General features: G+C 49.2%; 1 long non-coding RNA gene and 1 pseudogene across 2 annotated transcripts; both read right to left on the bottom strand.

Annotated features, from left to right (window-relative positions):
* Positions 1–39: 39 nt before the first annotated feature.
* Positions 40–25,474, bottom strand: LOC112885340 (annotated as a pseudogene).
* On the bottom strand, positions 6,762–8,301 carry LOC112884392. 2 transcript variants are annotated; one of them, XR_003227102.1, is made up of 3 exons: positions 7,614–8,301; positions 7,430–7,487; positions 6,762–7,185 (listed from the first exon to the last, which is right to left on the bottom strand). It is a non-coding gene; the product is annotated as an uncharacterized LOC112884392 (long non-coding RNA). The 2 variants fall into 2 exon arrangements; XR_003227101.1 differs by having other exon boundaries at positions 7,430–8,301.
* Positions 25,475–25,803: the final 329 nt, after the last annotated feature.

Genomic DNA, 25,803 nt, shown 5'->3' with positions numbered 1-25,803 from the left:
TGCAGGTGATGACACAACACACTATCCATCGATCTCATCTCACCACTCGGTCGACGCCCTTGTCCGCGAGATCCTGACGAGGAGCTCGACTAGCTCCTCCGCTCGGGACAGCATGGCCATGTGGTCGCACTACAGGAAAATAGTATAATTTCGTCGGCCAGAAACCGACGAAAATAGCCCTAAAGCCGATGAAATTAGGCCGACGAAATAAAGTAGACGAGCCGACGAAAAAATAACGATATTTTCGTCGAAGGCCGATGAAAATACGTCACTTATTTTCGTCGGCTTTTATGGCCGACGAAAATACGTCACTTATTTTCGTCGGCCACATAGGCCGACGAAAATAATAGGATCCTGCTAAAAAAACAAAACAGCTGCATATAATATGGCGCACATTTCTGTTCTGATGCTATATTTTCAGCTGATCTGCATGAGTCCTTCGCAGAAGAAGCACGTTCTGTGCCAGCGTCTCTATGTCTTTTTTCTATCCTCTTAGTGTCCTCACTATCTTTATGTCCTCCAGTGACATGAAAAGAAACCTTTATGTCCTCCACGTGCTAATAACCTTACCGCTGCATGATCCCTTCCTCCGTGCGCTGGAGACCGCTTAGAAGTAGCTCCAGTTGGATGAAGCATCTGCGTACCAGCTGCTTGATGGCAACGTGGCACCCTCGGTACTCTGGGGGAGCTGTTTAATTGTTGATGCAACAGTAATGCAAGCTACAGAAAAAAATTACGAAAAAGGTGAGAAAAGCTAAACTTAAGATTGGAGTTTGGACAAACTTCGTACCTGTTCATCACTCAATGGAGCAGCCAAATCAGATGCCCGCAGTTCAGAGCACTTTCTCACTTCCTGGGAACTATCTTCAGAAAACTTTGCAGAATCATGTTTGCTATCAGTTGGTAAGACCAGTTCTTCTTTCTTTGAACAATCACTGTTACCTGCTGATGACTGATCTTTAGATGCCAAATTGTGTGATAACTCACGTGGTACAGAGATAGAACAAGAAAAGGATGTACCAACTTTTGCAGAACCCAAAGTTGAGCTAGGATGCTCAACAACCGAAGCGTTCCCCCATCAGGGAAGACTTAAAAGTGATGCTTTATCAGTCCTAGGAGGCTGATAACACTTTTATTACATCAGATGGTACATCACCGTACAACTCTACGCGGTAATGGGCAGTGAAGCGCCACTATCACGAAGATTACAACTAGAACCTACACTACTACACTAGCTACGAAAAGAGGGTCATCAGAGTCTTGCGCCATGCGAAACTCCAGCGGTGGCCTTAACCACAGGCAAGACTGGGTGCAGGACGAAACCCTACTCGACGTCTTCGGGGAGGTAGTCTGGATCTTCTGCTGTAAAAAGTAAGAGTGGGGTAAGTACAAACGTACTCAGCAAGTCCAATCACACCCAGGGGGGTTATAACAGAAATCAATGCACAGGATAGTCCAAGGATAGGGTTAGGGTTCATTTGCGGAAAACTCGGTTATATGCAAAGGTTCGTTTAAAAACATGTTTCAAAACAAGTTTTTAAGTACCAAGGAGCACATGATGTTGATCCACACAGGATCCAAGTTTTAAGCTGCTACCAGACTCCCCGTCCGCCGTAGCACACGGCACAACTGCCGGACACTTTCCAAACAACCCACACCAGTCCAACCATTCCCAGAGGGAAACACTAGTTATGTGACCACACCATAACTTGCCCAATACCGTGGGCACGGCTATTCGAATAGATTTTAACTCTGCAGAGGTGTGCAACTTTACCCACAGGTGGGGTACCACAGCACGATCACCTTGGTATCGTTGCAGATCCCAACAAAGCCATTACCCACCTTAGCTAGACCTGACTAGCCACCACGGGATCCATCAAGGGGTTATTCGACCTATCTCCGAGGTTTAACCGGGGCATAAGTCACACAGAGCTTATCCCTTCTCCTTGATCACCCGTTGCTCTCAGCTCTCCTGATGGCTATCAGACTAACTAGTGGGATTTATGCTAAGCCGTTGCCCATACAACGGTCAAGTGGTTTGCACGACAGGAAGCTAGGTGAGATGACACATCAACTCGGTCCTTAGGGGTGACAAGATGGATATCTCCCGTCCTTGCTCAACCACACAGGTACGAGCACACCAACGGCAATTCACACAGAAATACCATCCATCCCGTCTAACTCACTTTTCAAAACCACATTTTACCTCTTCCCACACACACACGTTTTTATTTATAAAACAGGTGGTCAAGGAATAGTCATCACAAAATAAAGGGTGGTTATCACAAAACAAGGGTGGCTATCCTACCATGTTTTCTCAAGCAAAACCATGCATTTTTATAAAACAGGCCAACGGGTTGCGTTCATAAAAACTAGGACAGAAACATGCATCAAAGGGTGGGATTGAACTTGCCATCCTCAAATCCTTGCGGGAGGTCCAGATCGAAGCACTGTCCCTCGGGTTCGGGGTCGCAAAACTGGTCCTCGTTCACTTGATCACGGTCCGGACCTTCCTCGTTCACTCCGTGTCTTATGACGCAAACAAACAGGTACACAATCAAGCGAAAGAACTAAAAGCTTTTATCATTGAGCTTGAATCGGAAATAATTTAGTTATGGAGATAGGGGTAATATTTTTGGGTGGTTTCTTAATGGCATGGTTAGCACTATACTAGAAAGGGCGTGATAAAGTTTCGGGTTGATCGGAGATCGTTTGGTACATAAAATGATAAGTTAACGGGGTGTTAGGGTCTAAACAAGGGCCCAGGGGCTCATTTGTAAATGGTTATGAAACGGAAAAGGACTTGGTTATAAATTTCAGAAACATTTTGGGCATAACAGAAAGGTGCAAGGGTTTATTTGATATTAGATTTGTATGGTGAAGGGTGTATTTCGGATTATCAGAAAGGACAGGGTTTCTTTTGCAAAAGAATGTAAAGGGTGGAAGGGCTCTTGAAGGAATAGGGGAAAGGGGAGGGCCTAGGGGCAAGTTTCCCCTTTCTTCTTCCTCCCATCGGCAGAGAACAGAGGAGGGGAGGGAAGGTCCAGCGCCTGGCCGCTTCCGGCGGCCCAGGGCACGGCGGCAGCCGGGGTTAGGGGCAAAAGAGAGAGGGAGGCAAGGGGATTCCATCCCCGGCCTCACCTTGGACCGAGATGGAGCGAGGGGGCGTGCCCACGGGAGCAGGAGGCGGCGGCGCTAGGCGGCTCGGCGTGGCGGTGTTGGGGGCTAGGAAGGCGGCGGGCGGTGGCGGTGGAGGCCGTGGGGGAAGGGTGAGCGGGGCGAGGGCCTATTTATAGGCGGAATGAGGCGGTGGGGAGGAGGGGGCCGTGCGGTGGCCGGTCTTCGAGCTCAGCGGGCGCCATTAATGGCGTTCGGCCGCTTGCGGCCGTCGTGGAGCGGCGTGTGGTGCACGTGGGTGCAGTGCGAGGTACAGTGCGGAGCACGGCAGCAGCAGCGCGCGCGGCGAGTGGCGCGGCAGGCGACGGGCGGCGCGGACACGCGCAGGGGAGGGCGCGCGCGTGCGCGCACGGCACGGCGAGGCGCGGGCCAGGGGCGGGGGTGCGAGCGGCGGGCGGCACGGCGTGGCGCACGGCCACGCGTTGCGCGTGCGCGTCGCCGAGGGAGGCCGGGGCAGGGCTCGTGCGCGGCGTGGGCAGGACCGGCGCGCGGCCGAGCGGCGCTCGGGCGCGCGGCAAGGGGGAAAGGAAGGAGAGAGAGAAGGGAGGAGAGGGGAAGAAGAAAGAAAAGAAAGGAAAAGGAAAAAGGAAAAAGGGGAGAAAAGAAAAGGGAGGGAAAAGGAAAAGAAGAGGAAAAAGAAAATAGGAGGAAAATAGAAAAGAGGAGGAGAAGGAAAGAGAGGTGAGGGAAAATAGAGAAAAAGAAATGGAGAGAGAAAAAGAGAGGGCGAGGGAAAAAAAAGAGAGAGAGGACTCGTGCCGGCGTTATTCGCGGCGGTCACTACGGCCGGTCGGCCACGCGAGAGCAACGGGCAGGCGACGCACTTGGTGCGAGGAAAAGAGGATGGGACAGCGGTCAAGTTCGGTGTCGGTCGTCAGGATGGCGGGGAAAAACGGAGAGGGTTAGGGCTAGGGTTTGAACGGGCTTTGACGACGAACAGTTTTTGAACGAAACACTCTAGCGCGTGATTTATTTTTGGTGACTCTTCGGGGTGTTACAACAACTGTGTGCACCAGCTAAGAGTATAAGCAGATGCATCAGCTATTTTTTTTTCTAAATTGAGATCTCCAATTTTTTCAACAAAACAGGAAAGTTATAGCTGTTACTGGGTACACATGATGACACATGAACTAAAGGACTGTGCAAGAACATGATGATAAATCTTCACTTGAAAATAAATGAGTATGCAGGAAAACTAAATTGAGCATTAAGATAATAGCACAAAGGCATACCATCCCCGGTCTGTTGACGGTAAGCCCACAAAATTCCCCTATAAAAACAAATAGAGAAAGGCAACGACATTCAATTACTGCTTTGTCAACATATGAATGATGATTAAAAAGTAAATCTTCTAACCAATTTCAGGACAAAACAGTGATCATGCACCAGAGAGATGGTCTGAAAATTACAAAGAGTAGGTAGATGGCACCAGAACAGCACAACTTAAGCACCATTGTACTTGAGACCTTGAATTGTACCATTGTACTTGATACTGTGTGGATTTTGAACCTGAAAGTTTAAGCAAGAGGTCAAATCCATGCAAGTTGGACACAATTTCCATTCAAATGGCATAAAGTGTTAACTAGAGCAACTGTGGAACTAGGGTTGAGCAACAGGTGCAACCTCTTAAACTTAACATCGTATCTCATAAATCACAATGCTTCACCTTTCACAACCGCAGCAATCTATGTGCTCCATAAGCTAATACAATTGTAGAGTCTTCTCTGCTCCTTTCCCTGAAATCGATACAAATACCCAGAACATATAGTAGCACCATCTAAATCAATTTAAAAACATATACTGAGCTCTATTCTCTCCAGCAATTTACAAGTAATCCTGCCAATCAGACCCCAACAATATGAAACAATCAGGCTCAATATATAAAAATTATAAAGGAACATTCAACTGAAGGAGGACCAAATCGTTCAGTCCAATTCCCCTTCCATTCAGACCTTCCAATCAGGCACGGACGCGAACGAACGGGGCTTCGCGTGCACCAGGGGCTGCTCCTTCTTCCCCGCGAATCCTGCTCATCCCCGGGGGGCGCGGGGGCGGCGGGGGCAGCCGGCGCGCGGGGGCCGCAGGGGGGGCGGCGCGGCGGGGGCGGCGGGCCGTGCGGGCGGCGGGGGCAGCCGGGGCGCGGGGGCGGCGAGGCGCGGGGCCGGCCGGGGCGCAGGGGGCCGCGCGGGGGCCGCAGGGGGGGCGGCGGACCGCGCGGGCGGCCAGGGCGCGGGGGCGGCGGGGCGCGGGGCCGACCGGGGCGCAGGGGGGCGCGCGGCGCGGCGGGGGCAGCCGGGCGCGAGGACGGCGGGCGGCTGGGGCGATGGGGCCTAGGGGCGGGCGGGAGTGACAAGTGTGGCGGCTGGCAGCTGGGTTCCGTGGTGACTCAGGGCACACGTACTTTCGTCGGTCTAATGGGCCGACGAAAATAAACAGCTTAATTTCGTGGGTCGTAATGGGCCGACGAAAATAAGGTGCTTAATTTCGTGGGCCTGTGAGGGCCGACGAAAATAGAATTTTATTTTCGTCAGCCTAGGTTAAGCCGACGAAAATAAGTCGTTTGTTTCGTCGGTCCTATTCAGGCCGACGAAAATAATCTAATTTCGTCGGCTTTCACAAACCAACGAAATAATTTACTTATTTTCGTCGGCTTAGCTCAGGCCGACGAAAATAAAGCTAGCCGACGAAAATGAACTGTTTTTGTGTAGTGTCGGCGGCCATTACCTCCACCTTGACGCCGGGGCTCAGCGCGATCATGCGCCGCTGGAACTCCACCGGGATGCTGAGGTCGTCCTCCACCACCACGAACACGCGCCTTACCGACCCGTACCCCGCCTCCGTGAGCAGCCTCTCGTCCTGCATCAACGCGTCCTCGGTGAACCGGTTCGCCGGCCGGATCAGCGACAGGGCCAGCGTCAGGTCCTGGCAGTTGAATTACCAACGGCTGCTTCATTAGCATCACGGTGATTTGATTAAAGTTACTAATGGTCATGATCTTTATTACCAATGTAGATAGGCGGTAGTCTATTCTACGGATTGGTAGTCACTGATTACTTCTTTTCTTATGAGTTTCAGCAGAGTGTGAGAATTTTTCAAATATGCTGTATCACCTTGATATATGATTACTGGAAATTAATAAATTTTCCATTTTTTTTAAAAAAATGTGTTTTCACATCTGAAGGTAAAAATAATATCATGGCTCTCTAACCTCTTTCGGGCTGAGCTGATACAGCCTCTGGGCCGCGAACTTTGGCCCGAAGATAACCGGGCGCTCACGAATCTCGGGATTCTCCTGGTCGAGCTCTTTGGTGTCTAGGAAGAAGTCTGGCTCTACTGCAACGAACTTGAGAAACTGACGACAGTAGCATGAAAGAGAAAGAGATGACTGTATTAAATTACACGTAAAGTATAACAATCAACTGCATATATGTCCATGAGCAGCATAGGGAGAGAAGCGTATACCAAAAAAAAGAGGGTAATAATGTTTATCAGTGGAGAGTACCCTTCGGAATGAAAAAAAAGTACCACAACAGTCTCAAAGGACATCCCAGCAAACAAAAAACGCACAAACACCCTTGGAATAGAGATTCAATATTCTATTCAACAGAAATCAATCGTCCCATCATTTACAGTTACAGGGTTATTTATAGGATGCGGTTCACCTACTCTCTCCGTTATTATATCTTTTTATCCCTCAACGACTATATTCTCCAAATATTTCTAGAAGCATACAATAATTTCCTCTCTTAACCCTCTTTACAGCTCGTCGTGCCCTCCAACTCAGACTCCTCTTGTGAAAACCCTTCGATGCTTGGCCTTCGGTCTCCGCGCTTCGCCAGGGCTTCGGGCTATCAGTCGACTCCAGGTTATCTCGCATAGGCTTCATCTCGTCGGCCCTTCAGGGGAGACCTTCGGACAAACCTCCTTCAGAGCACATCCGAAGCTCCGTGTCCTAAGTTGGTATGATGAGGATTGTCCTCGTCTTCCGCTCGTGGCCTTCGGGTAGATCTGAAGTTAGCGTCCCCAATAATGTTAGCATCAAGCACCATCATTTGATAAACAATTTATGTAGTTGTAAAATAATGCTATGTATATCAAGGTATATGCAACCAGCAAAGAATAATGGTATGTGGACTTTTTCAATTTGTCTTGATCAAACTATTCTAAATTTAACATGTAACATAGCAAAGAATATTTAACCACTAACATAACAAAGAATATTTATCATCCAATTTGAGCCCCCCACCCCCACCTTCCCGTTGTTTGAAGATGCCATCACCATCGGATCCACCACCTTTGCCACCATCGCACTAAAAGCATCTCCAAAAATATCCAAAATAATATCCAAAAATTAAGTTTTGAGAATAAACTGAAAAAAACACGCTCCAACAGTAGCCCAAGATTATTCCCAGTCTTGTCGAACGCCCAATACGCACCGCATTTCGAGCCAAATTTACACTAGTCTCTTGCGCTCCCAAACCCAAAAATTGAGCGAGGACATAACGATTCCTGTCAAAACTTCTGTGCCTCCTGCATCGAGGTCGTCTTGCCGGTGGGCAGTGGTCCGACGATGGGGCGGCGGATCCGTCCTGGGTGCCACCGGGGACGAAGAGGGAAAGCAGGGTAAGGGCGAGGAGAAGCTCATTAGGGTCAAAAAACGAGATGTGCAGGATGGAGGAAGGGGTCTGGGCTCGCTGCCACAGCTCACTGCCGTCTGATGCCATGCCGGTGAGTGGTTCGCAGTGGAAGTGCTCCGACGGCAGCAGTTTTGTCGTGGGTAGATGGACAAGCGGAGAAGACGAGGACCGGTAGAGTTATGATGCATGCCGCGCCGTTGGATCAGGCTATCGGAGGGTCTAAAAATGTGAGTGCTAGATGGGCTTAGAATGTTCGGTTGGCCCATAGTCAGGCCCAAAGGAAATAAACATGACTAGATTATAATAAAATATTTTGGGAACAGATTTTTGGAAACTGTTGGTGGACAGATTATTTTTTACTCCCAATATGTTTTAGGATGGTCCCAAAACCAGTTTTTTGGGAGTTTATTTTTATGTTACTGTTGGAGATGCTCTAAGGGCACCCGTAGTGTGATAAAAAAGAGAAGAACTTAAATAGTTTGTGTCGAGCTTATACACAGCAGCACGGATCTTAAGGAGGTGGTAAGGCTAAAAAGTATAGAACCAGGCCGCAGGCTTTAAGACCTGGCTTCCGCCATTAAAAAAATAGGGTAAATACATAATTACACGTTAACGGTCTCATAATGACGGTTTTAGGGACCCGGGGACCCAGTGGGTCTATTGCTCAATGGCCAGCCCAAGGCCGTGCCTGGACGAACGCCCTTCCTCGTACACGGCAGCTCCGTTCGAGCAGTCCAAAATCATTATCTCGACCGACAAGTCGGTCAGGCAAGACTGGCCTATGTCCCCGATCTGGGGGAGGCGATCGGAGACCAGGTGTGTCAGACCCGAGCACATGGGACTGTCCACGTGGCGTACTTCTCCTAGGATATAGGATGAGATATGGCCCACGCCCTACATCCGTTGTAACTACTCGTCGTGCAGTAGGACTGCACTACCCATACAGTAGTGAAACTAGTCGGACACGGTAGGAAACTACCCGAGAAGTACTCGGGTAGGACTCCTAGGCTTGTACATGATTAGGACTTCCATATAAACCTGTCCTCCCAGACTATATAAGGGCGGATAGGGACCCCCTCAAGGACAATCATCATCAAAGGCAATACAAACCACACAGGACGTAGGGTATTATGCTCTTGGCAGCCCGAACCTGTCTAAACCTTGTGTTCCTTGCACCTTCGAGTTCCTGATCTCGGCGACACCCTACCTACAAACTCACCACCTCAAGGGTATCCCTCGGTGGGCGTGGCGGTAAAACACCGACAACTAGCGCGCCAGGTAGGAGTGTTAATCGAGCATCCACCAGAGAATTTGATATCATCCTTCAACTTCACCAGCGTTGTGCTCGACGAGGGCACAACTTTCACCTTCGGCTCTTGGATCTGCGTCCCCAACGGTTCCGATGGCTTCAACAGCCACCTAGCCAACTCCAGGGTGCCGGAGGCCTCTTCATCGATTCAAAGTAGCGATCTTGACAAGCTCATTAACAACCTCGACGATCTGTTGCTTCCCGATCTGGCTCTGCAGATCGAAAAGATGTCCGTTTTCGACGAGACTTCCACTTATGACACACCAGATCTAGTCGGGTCGGACTTAAACTAATCTGAGGGGACCACACAATCTAAACCCCTCTCTGACTTAGAGGAGGATTTGATCTGCTGCTCAAGCTCAAGGACATGGGAGCCACCGCTTGCCTGGGACCCCCCCCCCCCTCCGGTTTTTGACATCCACTCGGACTCCAACGTAGAGTACTCCTGGCGCAGTACTACACCTTCAAGCCAATCCCGAGAAGGACTCGGAGATGAGGGAGCCACCGCCCATCGGGCGGCCCCAGCCCTTAAAAACCACTCGCAATCCAATGGTCACACCGAAATATTTTTGGGTAGCCATCTCGGTTTAACCATAACATCAACGCCGCAAGAACGTTTCGTGTAATGGAAGGGCTTTGAGCCCTCTGGACTACTCGACTACGAGTCCCGACTTGTGGCCTTCACACAGGAACTACCCTTCCAGGAGGGCAAACCTCTCTCTCCCATCGCGGAAGAGGGAGAAAGTAGCACAGAGCTACTTGAGTACAACCTTATGGCTAACCACTCGCCGGATCGTTAAGTCTGCATAGCCTCCCTTTGCAACACGGAGGACGATGAGCTGGACCCCCAATACGACAACGAGCAACTCGTGGACATCTCAGCCGACGAGCCCACAACTGATGCTCCCCAGGATGAAGACGAGGAGCACCGAAGGATCCGGCAGGTGAAGAACGCCAAGCGTGCGCAGCGCAGGCACAATGCGCAGAATCGAGCCCGCGAACCATGGGATCTAAACAATGCTTTTGCAACAGTCGCGGATCGGGATACTGTACGCCAATTGGCACCATCGCAAAAGCAACCCTCTTAGCCCAACAACTCCCATCCAATCCTCAGATACAAAGGTTGCAGTATATGACCCAGCGCGTGCTCGTGCAACTCGATGTGCAACATCCAGTGTCTTCCACTCGGAATCTGCCCTCAAGGTCTAAGCGCCATGGCGAAACCGCGCTGGTCAGTCGCACCCCCAGAGGAGGCCCCGGGAGCCGGAGGAATGACAACCGCCAGCGCAACGAGGGCCACCCATTCGCACGAGGCAACAATGAATAAAAAGTACAACATTCCACTCGCAACCAGCATGGTGCAAGGCATCAAGGCCAAGATCAACTCGAGGCTAGCCTTCACGACACTCCCATGATCGACCTCAGGCAAAAGATCAACGAAGGCCGCAACGCGCGGCGTGTTATTGAATCAAGGAGAAGGGACCGTACCGGCAGGTGCTACGATGACGACGACAGCGACTGCTTCCCTGCCTTCACCACCAGCATCACCGACAGGTCCTATCCAAAGGACTTCAAACCAGTCGGAATCCCGAAGTACGATGGTAAGCAAGACCCGCGCCAGTGGATTCAATGCTACTCTGTTGCTATCGAGGTTTCAGGGGGATCCAACTCCACCAAAACTCTCTATTTCCTGGTGGCTCTGGAGACCGCACCCCTCACGTGGCTTGAAAGCCTCAAGCCAAACTCCATTGACTCGTGGGAGGACCTCAAATGGGCCTTCAACGACAACTTCCAAGGATCCATGACCAGAGCAGGTACTCACCACGATCTATCCCAGATAAAGCAAGAGATGAATGAGACCTTGAGGTCCTACACCCGGTGTTTCTTCGAGACGCGTGCCACCATCACCAGCATCACCGAAGAGGACGTCATCCGCTGCTTTCAGAATAGGCTTTTCTCGAAGCACACGTACCACAACTTCGGACGCAATCGCCCGACTACTGCTGTAGAGCTGCACAACATGATGGCACGATGGGCTGACCAAGAGGACGAGGAGAACGACCGCTTCCCAAGCGCAACCACGACAAGCAAAGCAATGGAAACGGCCACTTCGACAAGAGCCAGCGGAACCACTCGGGGAATACCCGAAAGCGCAAGCCAGACCTTGAAGTCAAGGCTATTGAGCGCAATCCACATGGCAAGAAGTCGGGGAATAACAACTCAGAATTTGAGAAAGTCATGCACAAACAATGCCTGAGACACCCGAAGTCACAACACACACTCTTCGAGTGCATCACCATCCGCAAGTCACTCAATGCACCATCCCTCCCTCAAGCAGGAAAGCAAAAGAACAAGGAGGATGACGAGGAAGGTGACAAGTCGGGGGCCCAAGACTTCCAGGATCCGAAGAACATCATCAACGTCATCTTTGGCGGAGATAGTGGATTCCCCTCCAAGTGCATGCAGAAGTTGACCCTGTGGGAAATACTCTATGTGGAGTCGGCCACGACAAGGCCTCTGAGACACAGCAAGGTTTCGATCTCCTTCTCCAGGGACGATCAATGGACGAGCTTCTCCGAGCCGGGAAAATTCCCGCTCGTCCTAGACCCTATCGTGGCGGGCTCACAGCTAACCCGAGTACTCATCGACGGTGGGAGCGGCCTCAACCTTCTTTTCGCGAGTACTCTGAAGAAGATGGTCCTGGACATCTCCAAGATGCTCACCCCTAGCAAAGCTCCTTTCTACGGTATTGTCCCGTGTAACACGGCTACACCACTTGGGTCAGTGGTCCTACCAGTCACCTTTGGGACGAAAGACAACTACCGCACCGAGTACATCAAGTTTGAGGTGGCGGATTTCGACTCGTCATACCATGCCATCCTTGACAGACCGGCACTAGCCAAATTCATGGCCGTGCCCACTATGTCTACCTGCTACTTAAAATGCTAGGCAAGACAAGCGTACTCACACTTCGTGGTGACCTGAAGAAGTCGTACGATTGCGACCAGAAAGCGATCGAGTACGCCATGACATCATGCATGCCAGAGCCGTCTACAGAAGTACTCGTGGCCACGCAGAAGCTGACCAACTCAGAGATGGAGATCCCCTACCAGCCGCATAGCCAGTCGAGGGTTAAACCCAACCCCAGCGACGTCGGGATCAAGGCCATCCAGCTGCAAGAAGGTGACCCGTCCAAGAGTGTGGCAGAACCGCCTGAATTATTCCGGCTCAAGTGCGCTAGTCATTACCATACAGGCGATATTAACTCAACGCACTTCAAACGGAACAACCCATTGGTCTGTCGGGTCACCGCCCGATTCGACCATGGTTACACAGGATCGAGGTAGGTTTACCTCGCACGAAGGCGAGTTTTACAATCACACCACAGCTCATCAACTCTTAATTTATAGAAATATTAAACATTATTACAATCTGTTTCAAACTTAAGTAGATTTATACAGACATTGTTTAAAACAACAAGCTAAATAGCTTGTGCAGAGTCACAGCAGAAAAGATTTACACGCAACTACACACGTCGCGAAAGTTGACCCCACGCTCAGCCCGAAACATCGTATCATTCCGGAGGGTCCTTGCCGGCCAGGGACGGATCCCACTCCACGGACTAGCCAAACGGAACAGAGAATGGCCAGGCTGGACTATCCGTTGGGTTTTCACAGGCAATACCTAAAAAAGACTAGCAAGACTGAGTATGCTATTACTCAGTAAGACTTAACCGAGATTGGGTATACTTAGCCCATAACAAGACCATGAAGGATTGAGAGGCTCAGGTTTTCTTTTTGCTGAAAAGCAACAAAGAGTATGATCTAACTTTCATATTTTAGCTTTTAGATTCTAGTGGCATTAACCATTCTACGTAAGTACCTATACTAGACAAGCAAGGTAGATATTAGCATTCATCAAGATTATTCCAATAATGATTTCCGTTCTTACTCTATGTGGCAGAAGGAAAAAGCAGTCTCAATCTTCATGAGAAACGGATGATTCTGAATCGAGTTTCTTAACCTTGCAAGGGTAAACCTAACTCACACGCTTGGAACGTCCAATGATCGTCCCGAAGCAACCGTTTGCCTTTCATTCCGACTCGTGGGTCAGGGCCACCACAAGCGACTGTAGGACTATACGCACATCCAATGTGCAAGACGTAAGTTTGTAGCGCGACTACATGACTGTACTCCTGTCCGCTGTGCGGAATGTATTCCTGCACATTGGTGCGTGTGCGAAAAACCAAATTACGAGTGGTGGGAGGTATGTCCACTCCTCAGGCCGATTGGTTACTAGGCTTACCGCTTTCCATATTTCGCGGCATGTGGCTAGTACTTTCAAACGCTTAATCACAGCTACCACACACTGCGACCTTATCAACTTTTGTCAACACAGATGGGGTAACCTTTCAGGTCATGATACTGCACATGACCCCGTCCATCATCCTTATAGTGATTGCAGAAGAGTAATCATTCAACTCCTATATCGCGCGAGTGACCGGAAATCACTCGACTTCTGCCGATCCTATTAGCAGAGCATCTATTCGATGAGGACTCAGGCACAATACATAGGTTCCTAAGATTCACGCATCTAGAATTCCATATCAACTCCTAGACTTAATGCATAATATAGATATATAAGGATAAAACTGTATAAGTGTAGTAATTTAAAATACTGGGTTATGTATCAGGGCTTGCATTCTTGAGCGGGGTTAGGGTCAGGGATGTCAAAGACTTCTGAACCTTGATTCGGGGCTTCAGTTAAATTCTCGATGACGTTTACTGGGTCTTCAGAAAACCCTTGCTCGTGTTCCGGAACTAGTTCGTAGTCTCCGTCGTCGAGTGTCGTTGACTCTACATGATATGCAATGATTTGAATTGGATGGTTCTTGAGTTGAGAATTTTATTTCACGATAAAGTTGCAATCTAACAATGGACAAACACAACTTCATAAGACAAGAAATTTGAATTTAACCCTACTATGGGTATCTCAATTCAGTTATCATAATTAGTTGAATTAATTGAATTAGGTTAACAAGTTTAATTTTTATTTTGAAATCCACAAAGGCTATGGCCTTGATTTTTTATGGGTAAGCTCATTTCTAGTGGATGAGCTTACTATGAATTTTTCATAATTTTGCTAAAAAAGTTTAAATTCAAACCTTAGGTAAAACAGTGCCATAAATTCTTATAAGATTTACTGTGAATTACTCAGTTACAAAACATCAAAAGGTAAAAAGATCTAAGCATGAAAACCTTAGTAACATGCTTGAATAAATTTAAACCATTTTAAGCTTGATTTGCATAAGTTTAAATTAATTCAAGCCAGGGTTCAGTACTGTCATTGAAGTTTGTACACAAGTTCACTTATACCCTAAACAAGCTACACACCAAAAATCACAAGCAATAGAGCTAGCATGCAAAAGTTACACATAAGATACCCTTTTGCTAAACTTTAAAATAACTCAAAAAGTATTTGGTTTCAAACCATATTCTAATAACCAAAGTTGTAGAGCTAAACTTCTGGAGCACAACAAAACTGGTTTGACCATTTTTGGATTTTTCTAAAATTTCCTATGAATTTTCAAAATTGGCTAATTTGAGATAGGGGGGTTCTGATTTTCCACAGAAAGGCCCCTGGAAAGTTTTAAATCTTTGCAATTGGGTCTTTGGTCGGGTTACACAGGAATGCCGATCGGTGGCGTCCAAATTTCAGCGAGGGGGCTCACCGGCGGCGAGGGGAAAGTGGGGGAAAAGGTTCAGGAGCTCACGGCGGTCACAGGGATGGCTGGTGTTGGGGAAGAGAGGGACCGAGGCGGCGGCTCGACGGTGAACAGGGGCGGGCGGCGGAGCTTCGAGGGACGACGACAGCGTTCCGGTGGCCGGAGGGTAGGAGAGTGGTGGGGAAGTGGCTAGACAGCTTCCACACGATGATGTGGTGCTGGTGGTGTGCTTGGCCGGGGCTGAGAGGCGACGGAGCGGCGGGACGACGGCTAGACCGAGCGGCAGCGGAACTCGAGCTCACCGGCGCGGTGGTCCGGTCGATCTAGTATGGGAGAGCGAAATTGGGCAGGTCTGTGAGCATCAGTGGGTGGCGGCAGTGCTACTGAAGCACTGGATCGAGGGTGGGAGGTGGCGGAGGCGGCTGTCGACGGCGAGCAGGAGCTACGGCGGAGCTCCGGCAAGGCGTCGCGCATGGGAAGAAGGAGGAGAAGCAGAATGGGCGTGAGTGAGTGCAAGAGTGAGTCCGTGGGAAGCTCGGGGACGTACTTCAAGTTGAGGAGGAGGCACGGCGAGCGAGAGCAGGTGCTGGCAAACTCGGCGGCGCGCGTGGCGGTTCGGACGGCGGCGGCGCGACGTGGAGGAGCAGGGAGAGGGCCAGCGCGGGGTGGGGAGCGGCGGGCGCGGTGCTGGAGCGGCACGTGGCGCGAAGTAGAGCGGCGCGAGGGTAGCTGGGGCTCAGGAAATCGGCCGGCGAGGGCGGCGGGGTCGAGCGCAGAGAGAAGCAAAGCAGGGGGACTGGAGGTAGACGAAGGAGGACTAGTCTGCAATTTATAAAAAGTGTAGGGACTCCACTGTAAAGCCAAGTTAACTTTCAAACCATAGCTCAAATAAAAATGTGCCCAAAAGCAAAAGTGTAGAGCTTAACAAGATCTACAACTTAGCTTTAAGGTCTAGTTTCAAAAGAGTTAAGGATTTGAATCTATTTTAAAACTTGGTAAAGTTTTAAACTTCGGAGAAATCCTATTTAAATTCTACACTCCACTTGAATCCTTAGGGTAGTTTCACTTCTATTTGTGGTTTAAAAGTAAATTTTTACCTTTTTGCAAAACAACCTTCATATATTTTGATTTTACCTCCCATTCTCACCCATTTCACACCAAAGGACTTAAATTTTCCAGAATTACAAAAAGATCCTTTTGCCTTTGCATTAAAGTTTTAGCACACATATAAAAGATCAAACATACACACTTTATACTAGAATCTAGTGTATTTTAATCATAAGTACCTGAATGTCACAAAGACTGCTTTGATCGGGGGCGGCTTAGGTGATAAATAGGAAAGCGCGCTCGTCAGCTTTCTTAGGGCCAACCGTGACATATTCGCGTGGAAACAGTGGGTATGCCAGGGGTGCCCAAGGATTTGATCGAGCATTGCCGATAAGTCGATCCCAAAGCCACTTTGAAGAAGCAACGACTATGATGCTTCACCCTCGACAAGAGGGAGGCCATCAAGAAAGAGCTAGCAAAACTACTCGTGGCTAGTTTTATTAAAGAAGTGTACCATCCCGAGTGGTTAGCTAATCCTGTACTAGTCTTGAAGAAGAATAAAAATGAATGGAGGATGTATGGATTATACTGATCTCAATAAACATTGCCCGAAGGACCCCTTCATGCTCCCACGCATCGACCAAGTCATCGACTCTATGACTGGTTGCGTCTTACTCTCCTTCTTCGACTGCTACTCGGGCTACCACCAGATAGCTCTCAAGGAAGAAGATCAGATTAAAACAGCGTTCATCACCCTCTTTGGAGCATACGCATACACAACAATGTCATTCGGGTTGAAGAACGCAGGAGCCACCTATCAACAGGCCATCCAACTGTGCCTTGTGGACCAGCTACACCGCAACATTGAAGATTACGTGGACGACGTGGTCATCAAGACCAGATCACACGATGAGTTCATCGCCGATCTCGAGGAAACGTTCAACAGCCTGCGGAAGTTTTGATGGAAGCTTAACCCGACAAAGTGCGTCTTTGGCGTGCCTTAAGGAAAACTACTCAGGTTCATTGTCAGTCATCGAGGAATGTAAGCCAAACCAGAGAAGATCAACGCCATCACAACCATGGATGCTCCAAGGACGATCAAGGATGTCCAGAAGTTCACAGGCTGCATGGCGGCTTTGAATCGATTCATCTCCCTACTTGGAGAAAAGGGACTACCCTTCTTCAAATTACTCAAGCGTCACAACAAGTTCCAATGGACCGAGGAGGCAAACCAGCGCTGCAAGATCTCAAGCACCATTTGTAGTCGCCCCCCATCCTGATAGCTCCTCAACCAGGCGAGAATCTGCTACTCTATATCACCACGACTACTCATGCCGTTAGCACGGCAATTGTGGTGGAATACCAGGAGGAAGGCCGCGCCTTCGGGGTGCAACGACCAATCTACTTCTTCAACAAAGTCCTCTTTGAATCTAAGGTTCGTTACCTGATGATTCAAAAATTACTTTACGGTAAACTCATCACTTCCAGGAAGCTTCGCTACTATTTCGACGCATACAATATCCTAGTGGTCTCCGACTTCCCATTGGTGGATATCCTCCACAATCGGGATGCTACCGGGCGCATCTCCAAGTGGGCCGTGGAGTTGGGAGCCCTCACACTCGACTTCAAGCCCTGGTCTGCCATCAAGTCGCAGGCACTAGTCAATTTCATGGCAGAGTGGCAAGAAAACCAAGTGGAAGCCCCAACCAACCAGCCAGAGCATTGGGTCATATACTTTGACGACTCACTCAAGCTCGGTGGCGGTGGTGCAGGAGTACTTTTCATCAGCCCAAGATGAGAGCAACTCAAGTACGTGTTCCAAATACTATTCGAGGTCTCTAACAACGAAGCCGAGTACAAGGCATTATTGCACCAGCTACGCCTGGCAGTTTCCCTAAGCATCAAGCGACTACTCATCTACGGTGACTTCTTATAGGTGGTTCAACAAGTCAATAAAGAGTGGAACATCAACAAGGACACCATGGACGCGTATGTTACAAAAATACGCAAGCTCGAGAACAAGTTCTGGGGGTTGGAAATTCACCATGTGATTCGCGACAACAATGTGGGCGTGGATGTGCTCTCCAAACTGGGTTCTGATCGAGCTAACGTCCCACCGGGAGTTTTTGTTCACGAGTTGCATCACCCTTCCATCAAGGCACCAGACTCAAATTCCATCGCTTAGGGTCCCAAGGAACCCGACCGAGAGGTCTTGATGATCAAGGTCGACTAGAGGATAGCCTTCATCGACTACATCCAGGAGCACAAACTACCCCCCCAGCATCGATCCAAAAAGTGCTGAAGCTACTCGCATCCTAAGGAGCAGCAAAGGGTATGTTCTAGTCGGGAGTAACCTGTACAAGCATGGATCAGCAATAGGCATACTTATGAAGTATGTCACCACAGAGGAGGGCAAAGAGATACTCCAAGAGATTCACGAAGGTGTGTGCGGGAACCACGCGGCTTCTTGCACACTAGTCGGCAAGGCATTTCGATCTGGTTTCTACTGGCCGACTGGTTTGGCAGATGCCGAAGCACTCGTTCGCCAGTGTACCAACTGCCAATTCTTTGGCAAACAGCCCCATGTTCTGGCTCATAACCTCATTGCTAGACCACCCTCATGGCCGTTAGCATGCTAGGGCCTGGACATGATAGGGACTTTAACAACTGCACCAGGAGGTTTCACACACGTGTTGGTGGCCATCGACAAGTTTACCAAGTGGATCGAGTACAAGCCAATCGCAATGCTCTCTACGGATCGAGTGGTTACTTTCATCTGTGATATCTTAAATCGTTTTGGCTTCCCCAACACTATCATTACAGATCTGGGATCCAATTTCCACTCGCATCAGTTCTGGAATTTCTGTGAACGCAGTTCCATTGAAGTCAAATATGTTTCCGTGGCTCACCCGCGGGCCAACGGCTAGGTTGAGCGTGCCAATGGATTTATTCTTGATGGATTGAAGAAAAGACTCTAGGACGAGAACAGCAAAAAGGGTGGCAAGTGGATCTATGAGATCTCATCAGTAGTCTGGGAGCTTCGCACACAATCAAGCAAAGCCACAGGATAGTCACCTTTCTTTCTCGTATCCGGGTCTAAAGCTATATTACTAGTTGACATGAAGTGGAGGTCTCCTCGACTGGAGATGTTTGACAAAGGCGAGGCTGACATCGCAAGACATCTCGAGCTTGACTCAGCTGAGGAAATCAGATGCAATGTCTTGTTCCAGTCGGCCTGCTACTTACAAGGAGCTCATCGTTACCACGACAGGAACGTAAATGATGCTTTTTCAATGTTGGAGATATGGTTCTTCGACAAATCCAGAATGATACCAGGCTACACAAGCTTAACTTGCGATGGGAAGGGCCTTTCATTGTTCACAGGTTACAGGCCCTAGATCTTATCGCCTACAGTACCCTAATGGCCAGAAGGTTCCTAATTCTTGGAATATTGAGCATCTACGCTGTTTTCATCCTTGATCAATTGGGACGTCTTCTATTGGTGCCTGGAGATTAATACTTCCAGTACAACTCCATTTTACTGGTTTTCGACTGGTATTACACGCAAGTTTGCTAAATGGACCTCACTCCCATACTTCCAATAACTAATTACTAGTTTCCGACTAGTCTCTTGGGTTACTGAAGGGGCCTTGCGCTCATATTTCAAGTACAACGCTGTTTTACTAGTTTACGACTTGTACTACATACAAGTTTTCTGAAGGGGCCTCGCTCCCTTATTTCCAGTAACATATTACTAGATTTTGACTTGCACACTATGTTATTGAAGGGGCCTTGTTCCCATGCCAAAAGGTTTACTAGCTTACGACTAGTTCTACACCTGTTCGACTACTTCAAATACTCGTCTTGACTACAACCCTAGTCGGGATCGACTCTGACTAGATGGCTTCATCGACTATTCAAGATTCAGCGGCTACTTGCCCAATGCCTGGGTTCGGGGGCTGACACCACCGTTTGCTACATGTACTCTATGCTTATCATCTAGCTCCTTGGCTCTGGGGCACGATAGGACAAGGCACTCAGCGTGCTTCAAGGGACAGCTCTCATGCTTACATGCTGGACGCTGTAAACTACTCGACAATACCCGATCCAAGAGGCTTTTTAAAATTTATCTTGGGTAGATGTTTGTTAACCATTATTTCAAGGATTTTATTCCGAAATAACAGGTTTGTTCAGATTATTACCCACAGGTCTTATTTAGTCATTGGCTCAGGGCACAAAGATTGATTTAAGAGGTAATTTTGGGTTTTTTTGTTTAAGAAGTTACTTGTTCAACCATTTGTTCAGGGAATTCATCCCAAAAAAAGAGGTTTCCAAATTAACTGAACTGATTTGCCCATCTTGACCATCAAATCTTTACCATCATATATTGCATGCCACGATTCTTTGGATCCTTTATTCCAAATCTAGGGGATTTGGATTTAAGGCTCGGGGGCTGCGGGACATGTGTCATCAGCGACTTATTTTTTATATCTGCTGAAAGATAAGGATAGAAGACTCAAGACTTTACAACTACTCGGGGCATGAGCACCTCACAACCTCAACGCAGCCAAGGAAGTACTCGGAGGACACCTTTAAGACAAAGTTCGGGAGAACTCGAAGACACCTTCAGAAGTACTCGGATGCCTGCAGTACTCGGCTACGTAGAGCTTGGGGGATTGTCAGACCCAGGCACACGGGACTGTCCACGTGGCGTACTTCTCATAGGATACGAGATGGGACAGGACCCAAGCCCTACATCTGTTGTAACTACTCGTAGTGCAATAGGACTACTCATACAATAGTGAAACTAGTCAGACACGGTAGAAAACTACCCGAGAAGTACTCAGGTAGGACTCCTGGGCTTGTACCTGACTAGGACTTCCATATAAACCTGTCATCCTCATACTATATAAGGGCGGATAGGGACCCCCTCAGGGACAATCACCATCAAAGGCAGTACAGACAACATAGGACATAGGGTATTATGCTCTGGCGGCCCGAACATGTCTACACCTTGTGTTCCTTGCACCTTCGGGTTCTTGATCTTGGCGACACCCTACCTACAAACTCACCACCTCGGAGGTATCTCTCGGTGGGCATGGTAGTAAAACACCGACAAGGTCCGTACCATGACTCCGACTGAAGACTTCGGCCAGGCTCCACCTTACACGTGGCGACGTCCCCGACCGGCCTTGCCAAACCCTACGCACCAGCGGGCCCCTAGGGCAGGTGCGGAGGATAAGGATGAGCTCTGGAGTCAACTTATCGTACAGAGCCAACCACTCTCGTCACAGGGGTGTAGTCCCATCTGTTGACACAGCGGGGCGGCACTATTCCACCAGCCCGTCCTCGCAACGGGACGGGGCGCAACGTCATCATGACATGGTGGACATGCTTCCGTCACAACGGATTGACAGGACGAGGCGCTAGGGATGGAGCGTGATTGCCGTACTGTACCTATCAGCACACGCTCGCCCCCGACCGACAAAGTACGACGCAAAGGGACGAGACAGGACAACCACTCAACGACGCAGGATTTGGACGATGGACGACGGAGGACTCCGACTGACAGAGTTAGTGGACCCGACTGACAGAGCTGACGACCCCGACCGGCGGGGCTAGGAACTCTCTCTCTCTCCACCAACCTTTTCTACCCGTAGTTCCCCTGTAAAGCTGACCCCCATTGGGCTATAAAAGGGAGGGTTAGCCATCTAGGCAAAAGACAGATCTGATGAGATAAAACCAACTGGACTGAATCCCAGAGATTCACCACCCTCTTGAAAGCTTGCAACTCCCCAACTCTCACGAGCACTTGGGCTCAAGCAATACATCCGACTGACCCCCGACTGGATGTAGGGCACAATTTCCTGAACCAGTATAAATCTTGAGTCATTGTGTGCTAGGCCACATCCGATCACGACGCATGATACACACTTCAAGTAGGATTAGCTGTTGGCCATTTCTGAAACCGATAGTTTGGCGCCGTCCGTGGGGAGATGACATCGTTCGTCCACCACCCCGATGATCGGATGGCCTTCGTCTCCAGCACCTCCGGCCTCGCGAGCCTGGGCGATAAGATTTGCTTTGGCTCGTTGGAGTTTTCCATGGCCCCGCACATTGGGCTGTGGGCACCTCCCGTCTTTGCCCCTTCCAGGCCTTCCGCTTCGGAAGCCTGGACTTCGTTGCGATCATCTCGGCACGCTTCGCCTCCGCGAGTAGCCCACTCCTCTGACATCGCTCGAGGGAGACACTCCCTCGAATGGGCCGCTGGCCAACCTCGACACTAAGGCGCTGGCGCGGCGTATCGAGCTCATGCTCGGTGCCGACCCCTCAGCGAGCGACGTGGACATGGTCCTATTCTCGCTGCATAACTTCTTCCGTCAGCTCTCCGGGGCGACCACGCTGTCCCCGCCGCGCTCACCGTGCGGCCAGTTCCCATTTGGCCTCACGAACACCGCATGCGTATATGCCAGGGAGCTCCCGAGAGCCATGCCGCTACCCTCGCCCGTGACCAAGTTCGTGGGCATGACGGGGTCTGCAGAAAATCGAGAAACGTCTAAGACTCCAAGGTACTCGAAGCCAAACCTCGCCCATTTTTGCAGTAACAGGGAGTACATCACCACTACTCTAGTGACGCCCGCATCCCTCTGCTTTTTGATCATACTAAGCAACTCTAGGATCTGGCTCTCATCAATGCAAGGCTTGGACCACTCGCGTGTGATCTTGAGTGCTCCTGCGGTCCTCTCTAGTAGGGAAGGTGCGTGATTTCTGATATAAAACCACTTCTCTCTCCACCCTGACCAATTATTCGAGAATTTGTAGGAAATATATTTTTTTCTCCATCCCCTGCCTCAGTTGCAGTCCAGCACCTCCAACCTTATACAGATCCTTATCGTTTGGTTGGGCTTTGAGGTGGAAGAGATAGATGAACAGATCGAAGTGTGGCTCTATTCCTAAGAATACTTCACAGAACAGAATAAAAATGGAAATGTGAAGGATGGAGTTAGGATTGAGATGATGCAAGTGGATTCCGTAGTAGAAGAGGAGACCACAGAAAAAAATCAGAAGTCGGGAGGGCTAATCCTCGCTCGACAAAGTACTGAAAGAGAACAACCTCATCAACTTCCTCATACGGCCTCTTATCGCAAGTGGCAGGGCGCCACTGGATAACTTCTTTGCTCTGAAGAAGACCCTCATCAACGAGGGCCTGGAGATCAACTTCTGAGCACTTACTTGGTCTCCATCCATCTCCGGCGATGGTGACGGCCTTCAACTCTTTTTTTCCCCTTGGAAGCCCCTCGCTTGTTGCCGGCCATCCTTGTGGTCACGAGACGATTCGCTTGCATGCACTTGGGGGCTACAATGGGAGAGGCGGCGGAGCAGGGCTCTTGGGGAGGAAGAACTAGATCTAACTCTGGAAGCGGCGGCAGTTGTGAGACAGAGGAAGACGAAAGGCTCGAGCAGTAAAAAACACAAGTGAAAGGGTAAGTGGAATCCTAGGTCATCGCACGGTTAAATAACCAGTGGCAGACTCAAGTTCACTGTGCGGAATGTGAAGAGTTTTTTCTGGGATAAGATTTGTTTTGAGCGGTAATTTCAAAAAAAAAATTGGAAAGTTATTTGTTTAACCATTTTTTCAGGGATAACGTCCCGAAAAGAGAGGTTTTCGAATTTCGGAACCAATTTACCCACTTTAACCATCAATTCAAACTCTTAATTTTTCACACAACCCATGCCACGATTCTTTGGATACTTTTTTCCAAACCTTGGGGTTTGGATTGAAGGATTGGGGGCTGCGGGACACATGCCATCGATGGGTTATTTTTTAAATTTTTTGGGAGATAAGGACAGAAGATTCAAGACTAATTTGACCCTCAGCCTGATTCTTCAATTCAACCTAAGGCTCAGGCGCTACTCCATATGGAGTGCAAATTTAATCGCACCCCATATAAAATAAGACTTGACAACTACTCGAAGCATGAGCACCTCACAGCCTCGATGCAGCCAAGGAAGTACTCGGAAGACACCTTCAAGATGGGGTTCGGGAGAACTCGAAGATCCCTTCAGAAGTACTCGAAAGCTTGCAGTACTCGACTATGAAGAGCTTGAGGGCTTGTTAGATTCGGAGCCACGGGACTGCGCACATGGTGTACATATTCTAGGATAAGGGATAGGACATGACTCACATCCTACATAAGTTGTAATATATAAGTTATAACTACTCGTACCGTAGTAGAACTAGTCGGAACAGAAGGAAACTACCCGAGTAGTAATCTGGTAGGACTCCTGAGCTTGTATCTGGCTAGGATTTTCATGTAAACCTATCCCCCCAGACTATATAAGGGCGGACAGGAACCCCCTTGAAACACATCAACACCTAAGGCAATACAAACTACCACACAGAACGTAGGGTATTATACTATCAGCGGCATGAACCTATCTAAATGTTGTGTTCCTTGCACCTTCGAGTTCCTGATCTCGGCGACACCCCACCTATAATGTACCACCTCGGGGGTATCTCTCGGTGTGCTTGGAGGTTGAACGCCGACAGTTGAAGGTTGAAAATCGGACTTTTGCGGTAGTTCGATGGTGTAAATCGGACTTTTTCCTTATTTTTATACTTCGTATTAGGGGCTTTTTGATATAGGACTTAAATCAAAATAAAAGGATGAAGAGCAGAAGAAAGATAGTGGAGACAAGATGTAGAACAGGTTGCCCAAAAGCAGATGCATGCATATCTCGAGCTGGATTATTGGCTGCTACTAGGGCAAAAACCAGCTTAGATCTAAGTAAATCCTAAACATATCAACATAAAGTACCACCTTCAACACCTATGTATGTAATCAGATTCTTATAGCTACTGCTGCTAAATGAACTTCAACAAAAAAAATCCCTGAAAGAACTTGGATTGCTCTGGTGATGACGTACAGCGTGCGGCATGCAATTTATTGCGTGATCTGCTACTTGCCCTCGCAGCCACGCGTGCAGCCAGTGGCGGAGTCAGGATTGAAGGCTAGGGACTCTCCTTTCCTCTTTCCTTCTTCTTCCTCCTCCCTCCTCTCCTTCCTTCTGCTTCCTACCCAAGCTTCCATGGGAGCTAGGGTGGTAGGGGGCTCGAGCCCCCTGCACCCCCTGGATCCACCCCTGCGTGCAGCAGTAGTTCTGGGTCACACGATACGTACCTCCTCGGTGGTTGCGACGCCCATGGAGCGCCCGATGGCCGGCATGGACGCGGTCATGAACATGGCAGCGGCGATCTTCTCCGGGAACCTCTCGGCGGCAAGCGCGACGCTCACCCCCCGTGGCTGTGCACGACGAGCCCGGCGCGCTCCCCGGGCGGCAGCGCGGCCACCGCGTCCAACAGCGGGCGCGAGTACTCCTCGAAGCTGCGGACCTCGCCGAAGCACGCCGGGTGCACGCTGCAGCCAGCTACGTCGGGCACCGTGGATAGCTCTTAACTATTTCTTGGCCATACTTTGGCCATACCTTGTACCAGCACCACGCGCCGTGGCACAGACCGTGCACCAGAACGAAGTGGTGCCGCGCGTCGTGAGTATTGGCATGCCCGGGGGTCTCCATCAGCTCCCGGTGGTCCGCGTCGGTGTGTGTTGCTCGTAGAATAAATAGAGTTGGGCACGATGCTGAGTGATCGATATGTCAGAGATTTGGAAAAAGTTCAAATTGCTCCCTAAGTATGGATAACTCTCTTAACTATTTCTTGATTTAATTTTACCCCTAAATTATATCATTTGCTTCAATTTACCCCCTAATACTATTTGTCTTTTTATTTCTCCATATACAAATGGAATCTTAATTTAATATTTTGCAAGGTTGCAGTAGGAATCACAATGTATGTAAAAAATATATTATAAATTTTTCATCTTTATTTTTTCTATAAATTTGTATCA

The sequence above is a fragment of the Panicum hallii genome, chromosome 3 (assembly GCF_002211085.1).
Source record: "Panicum hallii strain FIL2 chromosome 3, PHallii_v3.1, whole genome shotgun sequence".
Taxonomy (NCBI): Eukaryota; Viridiplantae; Streptophyta; class Magnoliopsida; order Poales; family Poaceae; genus Panicum; species Panicum hallii.
Note: the sequence above shows the minus strand (reverse complement) of the source record. Positions and strands in the feature narration are given on the sequence as shown.